The sequence below is a fragment of the Wasmannia auropunctata genome, unplaced genomic scaffold (genome assembly GCF_000956235.1).
Source record: "Wasmannia auropunctata unplaced genomic scaffold, wasmannia.A_1.0 LD335086.1, whole genome shotgun sequence".
Taxonomy (NCBI): domain Eukaryota; kingdom Metazoa; phylum Arthropoda; class Insecta; order Hymenoptera; family Formicidae; genus Wasmannia; species Wasmannia auropunctata.
This window is the reverse complement of record NW_012027804.1, coordinates 50119-60853: the sequence shown is the minus strand read 5'-3', so window position 1 is coordinate 60853 and position 10735 is coordinate 50119. Positions and strand designations below refer to the sequence as shown.

Below are 10735 nucleotides of genomic sequence, written 5' to 3'. Positions count from 1 at the left end.
TATTGGTTATACATACATATAGAGAGTACGACAAATTTTAAATGCGAGAAACGGATACCAACAGCTATAGCAGCAGTCTTGTAAGTATTCAGTGACAAGTCCTACTCGGTTTTGTCGATAATCTGACGACAACATTGCGAGAGATCTGCTCAATTTCTGCTGCCAATCTGCTATCAAATTATATTGCGCAGATAACGCAGATTCTATTCGATTTGCGCTACCAATTTATCGTCAAATTGCCAGCAGACTTTGCTCGGTCTTTTCTGCCACCAATCTGCTGCATGTCAGCAGGCTTTATCATATTTCTGCATGATGGTAATTTGCTGACATCAATTGATAGATTCTTTACAGATCTGTGTGCAATATATGTGTTGTCTTTCTGCCATCAAACATTGGAAATATACTCTGCTCAAAATTTGTCTCTGCAGACTTGCTATCTGAGCAATTACTTTCAAAATCTTCAAAAAACGATCAAATTGATATTTGCAACAAGTTAATGTAGAAACGGCAATTTCTTTTGACAAAATTCGTCCTTAGTCCAGCAATGCAATTACAAGATTCAACTCAGTCAGTCAGTAATATCCGAGCTGTTGTCTGCAAGCATCTTTGAATTTTATAATTTTTGAACAATTTCGTTCACCCGTTCTTAACCGACTTCTATCTTATTATTGCGACGCCGCCGAGAATGTAACGTGATGACTCTCTCGTCGTACCGTTGAAGAAAACCAGCACTTCCTCGCCACTGCACAAGAAATTTTGAACAATACGACTTCGTTTGACGATGGACTATTGACCACGTGCGCTTCCCGACGCCAAGAAGATTATCTGATTGTGAGTTTTGTTTTATAAAAATTGTCAAAAATTGTTATTGACAATTTTTGACATTTGTTATTGACACGGCCTTTTAATTGCTGTAATCCGTTTTTATTATTTTGACTTTATGTTTTAAAGTACTTTTTCTTTTATTTATTGTATTTTACTGCGTGTTTTCAATTATATGCTAGCTGAAAATAAATCCTGTGAATTTCGAAACGTTCTAGAATTGTATTTTATGACTTTACTAAAGTTTTAATTTTTACATCTTTTTTATTATGTACTCCTTTCTTGGCCTTCTTATTTATTTAATTTATTACAAGATTCAATCAGAGGCATGTGTACAGTCGTGGACATATCGATTGCGACATTTTTTTTACATAGGTTTTGAGACGCACTAATATTTTGCAAATGCAAACCACGAATGGTGTACCTACTGTCCCTAAACTAAAGATAGACACCTTCATTCGTATTTGCAAAATATTATTATCTATAAAATATATATGTTATATATATATATATTAAATATATACTAAAAACCTATGAAAAAAAGTGTCGCAATCGATATGTCCGCACGACTGTACATTGCAGGCGCTAGCGATACGAACTCTAAAGGTCAAACACGAAGGATTTCTTCTTCGTGATAATTAACTTTCAGCGCGACGGCGACAGCCGACAGCAGCGGCTGGTGGCGGCGGCTTACGGCTAGTGGCGGCAGCGGTGGCGACGGCGGCGGCGCGATGGCGGCAGCGGCGGCAACAGCGGCGCGGCGGCAATTGCGATGGCGATAGTGGGAGTAAACCGTGACGGCCGCATCACAAGCGCACACCGCACGACCACGCTACCTACCACGAGTTTTCGGACGGCATCGTCGCGAGACGGATCTTTTTCTCGGCGTTCCCTTCGTCACCGTGGATTCCTCGTTTCTCGTCTGTTTCTCTCTTTTCCTTTCTTTCTCTCGCGAAACTGTTTAACCGTTTGTTGTGATTATCATCGCGATTGGACGAGGCGCGATTTTTATACATCGATTAAACGTTCGTGTGTCTCGCTTTGTGCGGCCGGGTGATAGACATGTTCCGCGCCTTCGTGCACTCAAAGATATCACGCGTTATGCGACTTCACCATATCCTCATGACCATCACGGATACTTGTAAGGTAACTATCTCCGAAAACGAAGTATATGTATATGTGTATGCGGCAGGGTATCTCGCCGAAAATCTGATCGATATCCGAAATTGAATAACTTTAATAACTTATATCTGGTGACTCGAATAACACAGCTTCTTGAAGAACATTCGGAAAATCGCAATGTATTTTTAGTTAGCATTAAATGTATTCGTAAATTACAGATTTAATCTCGGCGCTGCACTTTCTTACCACTTTCTACATATTAAATGAGATAGGTATACGTTCGGAGAGAAGGAAAAATTACAAGAAAGTATGGAAAATGTTGCTATAAAAAGAATAATCCTGAATATATGCGACATTTACATCATATTAATAATATTTCGTAAGCTAAAGAAAAAGAAATAAATAACCATTAATTTATAATTTTTTTTATTAACATGTTAGAAATCACGTGAAAAAGCATAAGAATAGAAAATTAATAAAAATATTAGAGCTCGGTTTAGGATATTGCTTTTTTCTTATTTTTCGCAGTGTCTTGGTTAGTGAACCATTGATCTCATTCAAACTTTTTGAAACTCCTATATTATTATTGGATCGTCTTTCAAACATGATTGACTTTGATGACTTCTTTAAGCTTTGAAAACATATTTTTTTGTGCGAGTAGAAAAATATTTAAAAAATTGGAAATTTTACGATATATATACGTGCTAGCAATATTTAATGAATTATACTTAAAAACAATCATTAAAAAATATAAATTAAATTATAAATTCATATTTATTTTCTTTTATGGTTGCATATTTTGCTTCATGCTTATTTCTTTATAATTGTAATTCGTACAAAATTTTCAAACTCAGATTTGTGCAAAAATTTGCAAGTCTAATCTGATTAGTCGCAATAAAATTAGAAAACAAAGTGAGCGCGCTAACAATATCTGGTTGGCCGAATGTGTTTTAATAATTCCACTTTATATATAACATCTTGTTGTCGAGTGCATTTTCCTGCATCATGCAACACAGTGTATATCGCAACACAGTTGCATTTTGTCCACCAAGAACTGTCGCGATCTAAATCTGTCGGCTATCCGTTTTAACTGCTTTACGCATCGGATACCTTTGCATAAATGAAATAGATTTATATTTAGAGTTTATGGAAGGAAAAGAAGAAAAGTAAGACGAAGTGTAGTAAGAGAAATTGAATTGAACAGACTTCTCGATTCGTTCTTGTAGCATTTTTCGATTTCGTCAATGTCAATGAAATTCCGTTTGAAGAGCTCGCGGAAAACTTTTGTCAATAAAATATCCACGCATACTTTACCTGAAACCTGCTTTTCGAAACCGCCGGACAATGCACTTTTCCTACAAACGAACGTAACGGTATGGACGTTGCGCGCAAACGACGCAGCGAATACGGTAAAACGTATCAAAAAGCATGTACGTACGATCGAGTTCGTCGATTGTTATTTGATCACCGCAATCTGCTCAGTCTCGTTGATCGCGAAAAAGATTCAGGGAAAAGAGGCTGCAATGTTGCTGAAAAACACGTGTCTTCCGATGCTATTCCGCCAGTTGTTAATCGTCATTAAGCACCTCGCCAAGGACGTGCAAAATGCGAAATTAGCGCACACGAATCCTGTCAGATCTTACATGCCGGGTTCAAAACGGGAACTAAAGATACATGGAATGAGAAATATGAAAATAAAGAAATGCAAATGAGAGAGGGAGATTAATGTAAATAAAGCGCGCGCAGAAATATTCCTGACTAGGAATGAATCCTGAATTAATTAATTCGACGTAACGAGATATTCGTTAAGTTCGAGATGAAGATAGAAATCACTGAAAGGTATAAAATTAAATAAGAGATTGAAGAATTTATTTTTAAAAATACTGCAAAGTGTGAAATTTTAAATCTGAAGTTTTTTCTAAATCCTTTATTGATATATGAACTATTATCGGATTAGATTATCAATTTCCTTCGAAGCGATGACTTTTTAGTTCATCTCGTGACCGAAAGACTCCGTAATGATAAAGAGCCAATATTACGAGATAATCATAAATAAAATCAAGCAACAGCAAACCGGGCAGAAATCTAAAATTAGACCGTAAAATTCGTGACGGGGCGACGAATTCGCGATGTTATCGGGTGCCTCACAGACTCGTAAGCAGTTGCTCATGGTACATTGATAAATTCGATGTGTAATACACCAAAGAGGACAACGCCAGTGGACGGATGGCAGGTATATTCTTGGCATTCTAAGTGTAAAAACGGCAAAGGCGGCAGCCACGCCAGCTGCTGATTGTCTGGCCTCGTCGCTCACGTGAGCCGGCATGTGCATAAGTACTTTACCATGATCGATCTTAACATCCTGCAAACGATTTAGCTTCCATCGAGATACGACATTGTCGAATAGGTCAACGGCCCGATGCATATAATTTGCTGGCTGCTATCTCGGCAAAGTTAGTTATACTTTTAGAATTTCGATATAATTAATAGCTTTCGATATAATATTACTTAAATATAATCCTGGCATCTCTTCAAAGAAAGTTTGATATATTTCAAAAAGTTTCTAGCGAGCAGAAGTAAATACAAGAGAAGTAAAGATTTCTGAAGATATATAGGATATTAATCCGATAGTTTTCTTATACGAAGATTGCTGATAGTTGTTTTCTATTTTTAATATATCAAACATAATTTTATCGAATGTAATTTCTGTTAAAAAATTTCAATAAAAATTAGCTATTCAAAAGTTTGTTATCTATTCGTGATTCATGAATCTTCGAAATTGTTCGGCCCGATAAAAATAACATTTCCTTTAATTAATGCGGTTAATAATACTATTACCAACAAATACTGACAATATTATTGACTGTGTGAGATCTGTAAAAAAAGGCATGTCAGTATTTCCATCAGCATAGCATAAGTATATAAAACTAAAACATTATCAATAATAAATAAAAAAACAAACACAAAGAGGACTAATAAACCGAATTAGATGACAATGCTTATAATAATATTAAGAAACAAATTATGTAGCATAACTGATCGCAACTGTTTTGACCTACAAGGCGATCATCTTCAGTGCCGTACTATAAATAAATAATTTTATCGTTATATATATCATCTCTGAATTAAAATTTGTCAGATCTGATCCGCAAATAAATGCAGTCGCTTTATGGTTGTCGATATGTATAAAATTCATCGATATCCATAAAATTGAATTGAACATTTCAAACGTATGACCAAAGAATGATACATGTTTCTTTATATACATATACATATAAAAAATATGTAATGAAATATATATACTTTTTAGGAAGTGTTTATAATAATTATCAATAATACCGATCGTAAAAGATTATAAAAATATTGATGCATATACTATCAGTATTACTGATTCAATATTATTGTAAATCGCATAAAAACCAGCCACATGACGAAAGATGCAGACAGATACAAGAGTCCACCAGTCATCTTTTTTCCTACGGTCTCCCCGATAACGGAAACAAGGATTTCTCGAACTTCTTTCGAGGAAAGCCAATCTAAATTCTGAGGAAGAACGTGTGTCCGCGCCTACCTGTTTCTTTTTCCTCGTAGTCCAGAGACTGGTTCCGGATCATGGCGATGCAGACGCGCTGCGGCGCGGAGCCGCTACGCCTTCATTCTCACGGGAGAAGCGCTTGTGTGATGGATGCGTGTGGAATTGTTCGTTTACGACGCGGCGTTCACAATTCGCCGCGGTTGTGAAAGCGCGCGCAATTAATATCGTAATGAACCCGTTTGGTGAACGCATGAATGCCACTGAATTCGTTAAACAAAATCGCGAAATCGCGGCTCGCAGGAGAGGAGAGGTAAGAGAGAGAAAGAAAGATATTATGGTCGGTTTGTTTTAATCTTTATCAGTTCTTTATGACAAACTTGAAATCAGAAAACGGGAGAAAAATGCATACTTAAGATGACTATTCGTTTGCTATGCTTATTCGTTTTTTTCTCATTCAGATAACCGTGTAAAAGTTAATTAGTTAATTTGTCGTGCGAGATAATTACGCGTAATTGCATGATATGCGCGGACTGAACGTAAAATTTTCATGGTTATTGTTCCGACAGAAGACACGTTTGGACATGGCAACGCTGAATAACGTTCGCAGAATGTTCATATTTTATTATAATGAGCAATTTCATTGTTCTCTCTTCTCCATGCTCTGCAATATTAATAATACATAATTGATTTGCGCGTGCGTACGTATTTCGAAGAAGTTGCGCGTTATAAGAATTAATAATGAAATATGTTTAACATTATATAGCATAAACTTTGCTTCTGTCGTTCTTCAACAATAAATCTGCATAATATGAATGACGGGTGTGAACGTTACGATTATCCCGCAAAGTCTGTATTCTAATACTTAGTAGTACTTTGTGAAAGTAGCTTTAGGTAAGTAGAATCGGAACAACGATGATTATGAGCTGTCTAAAATGCGACGGTGAAATCTGTAAAAGCAGGCGATATGAAAATTCACCGCACTCTAAAAACATATCTTAAAATAATTGTTCTAATTTTCCACACATTCCATTTCTCATACTTATTTATGGAATGATACCATCCCAGCAAACACAGATTATAACAGCAATGCTGCAGCAACATTCCAGCTATATTGCAAAAATGTTACAATGTTAAAAAATTTAATGAAGGCCAGACTAATGAGCACTTTATAACGAGGATGACAGCGTTTAATTAATCTTGTAATATAAAATTTTAAGAAGCAGTACATGTTTCAACTTAGTCTTCTTCAGCCGCAAAACAATTGATAAAAGGAAACATAAGTCACATATTCGGTATCGCAATAAAAATTAATAAATATAGTAATATAAATATAAAGGAAGCCAGAATCACATAGTCAATGTTAAAACCAATAAATTAATGAAACATATATAAAATTATCATTTGACTGTTTTGACTATAATTTTATATGTTTCATTTATTGGTTTTAACATTAACTATGTGATTCTGGCTCCTTTATATTTATATTATTATATTTATTAATTTTTATTGCGGTACCGAATATGTGACTTGCGTTTCCTTTTATTAATTATTTTGCGGCTGAAGAAGACTAAGTTAAGTTGAAACATGAACCGCTTCTTAAATTTTATATTACAAAATTAATAAACGCTGTCATCCTCGTTATATAAAATGCTCGTTAGTGTGGCATTACATTTTTTATTGTTATTACAAGGAACTTGATTTTTACATTGTTAATGTTACAATGTTGTTGCAATATTGCAGTTATTATCTGTCTTTGCTGGGATATATTGTAGCTCAGAAAAGTAAAAATAAATTTATGATATAATATAAACAAAGCTTCTATATAATGCCGTACGATTCGAAAGATGTAGAAACCTTTTCGTATAATACATCAACGAAGCATTTTTGTTTACAGCGAGAAAATTAACACAGTCTTTAAACTCCATAAATTTCATGTGCGTAAATTCTATCTGTTGTATACGTAACGGAAAGAAGTCGTGCATTTGTCGGAATGATTGCCGGCTGGCTCGTTACGCATGTATCGAATAAGTGGTACACATAGCTGGAATGAAGACAGAACACATGGTGATCGCTTTGTAAGGAGAAAGAAGTCGCCAGAGGAAGAGCAGGTAGCACGACGACATATGCAAAGAAGATCTAGGTCGCTAGTCAATTCCACATCGTTCTTGTTCGCTTTGACCGTTTCGTGACGATATCTCTCGTGAGTGCACCCGGTTTCATCTTCCGTCGTTTGCGAGTTGCCGTAAGCGATTCTCAATTCCCGTATGTAGTAATAAAGCACTCCGAAATACCTCTGGTTTCGAAATTACCGCGTATTGGATTTCTGTTTTCCGCGAGACGCCGCAATGTATATACGTGCAAAGTAACATACATATAACGCATCAAGCAGAGCGCTTCCGCGTTCGTAGAAACGGAAGAAGCTGCCGACGCGAATCAAAACGCACGTGAGGGAGATGCAAACGCAAGATTGCGGACTATTAAGCCTATCGACAGATGCACACATTTTTCCGTGATTTCATCCGATGATTGTAAAATTATGATTTTTCCGCGGTATTTTATTGTAAAAAAAGTATGTAAACTTTAGTAAATAATACGTGTAAAAATTACACAATTTTTAATGGAAATATGTATAAAAATGTGCATTTTTACAAAAAATTAGTATTTTAACTTGCAATTATGTAAATATTCTTCATATTTGATCTTTATATTAGTTCTAATATAATTAGACTATTATATTATAATAAAATAGATCTTTATATTTTTTTAAATACGTACATATATCTTTATATTAGAAAATTACAAAAACAGTAATAAGTATATTTTATAATTTGTGTTATATATTATATTTAAATATACACTTTTTTTTAAATGTATGTAATTCGTTCGCGACTTATACTTAAAATTCGAAGCTCTTACGTAGACAATTAGGAATAGTATTATTACATGTTGAATAATGTTAGTAAAAATTGAAGTCGTATTATGTAAATATTTTTATAAACTTAAATTCAACTTCAATTGTAAATTTACTTTTGCAAATTATTTAACTGCCATAAAGAAAAATATTAATTTTATTCATAAGTTGGAACTTTACTTACAAAGGTGTGTAAAAATGTATCTTTAATAATGGATTGTTGTAATTTTATATATAATTTTTTTACAGTGTTTGTCACAAAGAATTTCAAGAGATATGACACGAAAATTCGTACAATTTTACAATTATATTTTTTAGTCTCTATTATTTTAAAAAAATTATAATTTTCGTTTAATTCTCGTTCTAATATACGCAGTATATGTTTATAGGTAAAAAGTAGTTAGACAACACTGACGTAAATAGGTAATAAATATACAGAATTCAAAGCTTCGATAGAGCTCGTTGAGGAAAAACAAAAGGAGAATTACATTTGAAACCTCGATTGGATTATACTGTCGAAGATAATAAAAGTCAAAGTCATTAGAACTCTATGTCTCTTCCGTCTCTTTTTCTTTTTTTAACTCAGCTTAATTTTACAATATACACTGTAACGTGCATTGTACAAGCGCGTTGTTCGCCGCAGTTTTGTGATCCTGATGGACGCAGCGGGATCCTGTGAACACGTGTATAATCATTCCCTTCACATTCCCCTTTATAGTCTATCAAATGCAAATCGCATATCAGGCTTTGCGCTTTTATGGGCGTTCTATATGAACCGATCGTCCATTCTCAGGTCAAGGTTTTTCCATCTTTGGTCAAAACCTCCATGACTATAATTAGCGAGACCACGCGAGACCAAATTGCCATTTCCTTTTTATTGATTTCCGAGGAAACGCATGCTGTTTGCGACCAAGTCCAAATACGTATAATCGAAACGCCTTGAGAATAAAGAACGAGTCCTTGCCTTTAAAAATACAACACAATATGGTACTTTTATTTGGAACTCCTGAAATGTGCAACTATTTGTGTAAGTTTTATTAAAAATTTTAAATCTACGCTCTTTCGCATGATAATAGATAATTAACGCTTTGCCACTCACAGTGAGTGATGATTAATATCTTGCAGTACCGTTATGTAATTTGTCACAGTTTCTGGAAAGATATAACGAAAAAATAAATAACGCAACATCAAATTGCAAGAAATCTAAAGAGGATTACAAAACTGCATTCATTAAGCAAGTAAAATGCCGATAAAAATGAGAAAAGATATTAGATCAAATCTCTAAATTACTTAATTATAGTAGTTGACTTGTCAGTTCTATTCAGTTCTGCTACACGCCATATTAAAAGTAAGGAAATTAGATATTATCACCACAAAATATTCGATTAAAGCTATAGAATAGTTGATAATGGAATAACTCGAATTAGCAGCTTGCAATTTGTTTCGCCATACGAATTACGTTAAAGTCAAATTAACGCGTTCCGTGTGAATCACCGAGTCACGCTGAACTTTTTGTTCAGGCTATTTAATACTTTAGCTATAAAAAGAAACATAAAATAATTTCTGATATCATGCATGGACATAATACATAATATATGATGCATTATTAGATTTCCTTTTTTATATTATAATAATAATAATTTTTTTAATCATTATGAAATACATATTATTTAAATAAACACAAATACAAACAAAAATACATGAGTCACCCGTGCTTTTTGACCTATGTATATATGTATATATATATATATACAGGGTGTCTCGTACTCAATGGTACAGCGCTTGTGGGCAGATAGTGTGGACCAAACTAAACAAAAAAGCCCTCTACCATTTTGCAATCTTCGCAATAGTTATCGAGATAATCGAGATACTAATCTTTAAAAAAAAGATTTACGCCAAGTTTGTACTAGTGTATCGTACATTAGCTACATCTTATCTAAACCAAAAATATTATTTTAACGAATAAAAGTTGTCCAAAAACAAATATGAGATCATACAAATCGTCAAGTATTTGATTAAACATAAAGACAAAAATATTTTATTCCAAACCAGAAAAATATTTTTTTAATAAATTGTTTAAATTATTCAAAATTATATGCAGCAAAAGTTTAATGCTATTGTTTTTCCAAATAACTTTAAGTTTCGTAAAATAGACTTAAAGTTATTAAAATGATCAAAGTCAAATCATAGTGAAGCAAAAACTTGGCCATTATGTAAAATTTTTTCTTTTTTTAAAATGATTAGTATCTCGATAACTATTGCGAAGATCGCAAAATGGTAGAGGACTTTTTTGTTCAGTTTGGTCCACACTACCTGCCCCCACAAGCGCTGTACCATTGAATACG

The 10735-nt window shown here is 33.9% G+C and overlaps 1 protein-coding gene across 1 annotated transcript in view; it reads left to right on the top strand.

Annotated features, from left to right (window-relative positions):
* Window positions 1-1621: 1621 nt before the first annotated feature.
* The window catches only part of LOC105457741, a 53230-nt gene continuing 44116 nt past the window's right edge, over window positions 1622-10735 (top strand). The window contains exon 1 of the mRNA XM_011702576.1: window positions 1622-1968. The gene's annotated coding sequence lies outside the window, so the exon portion shown is untranslated. The remainder of the gene's footprint in view (window positions 1969-10735) is intronic.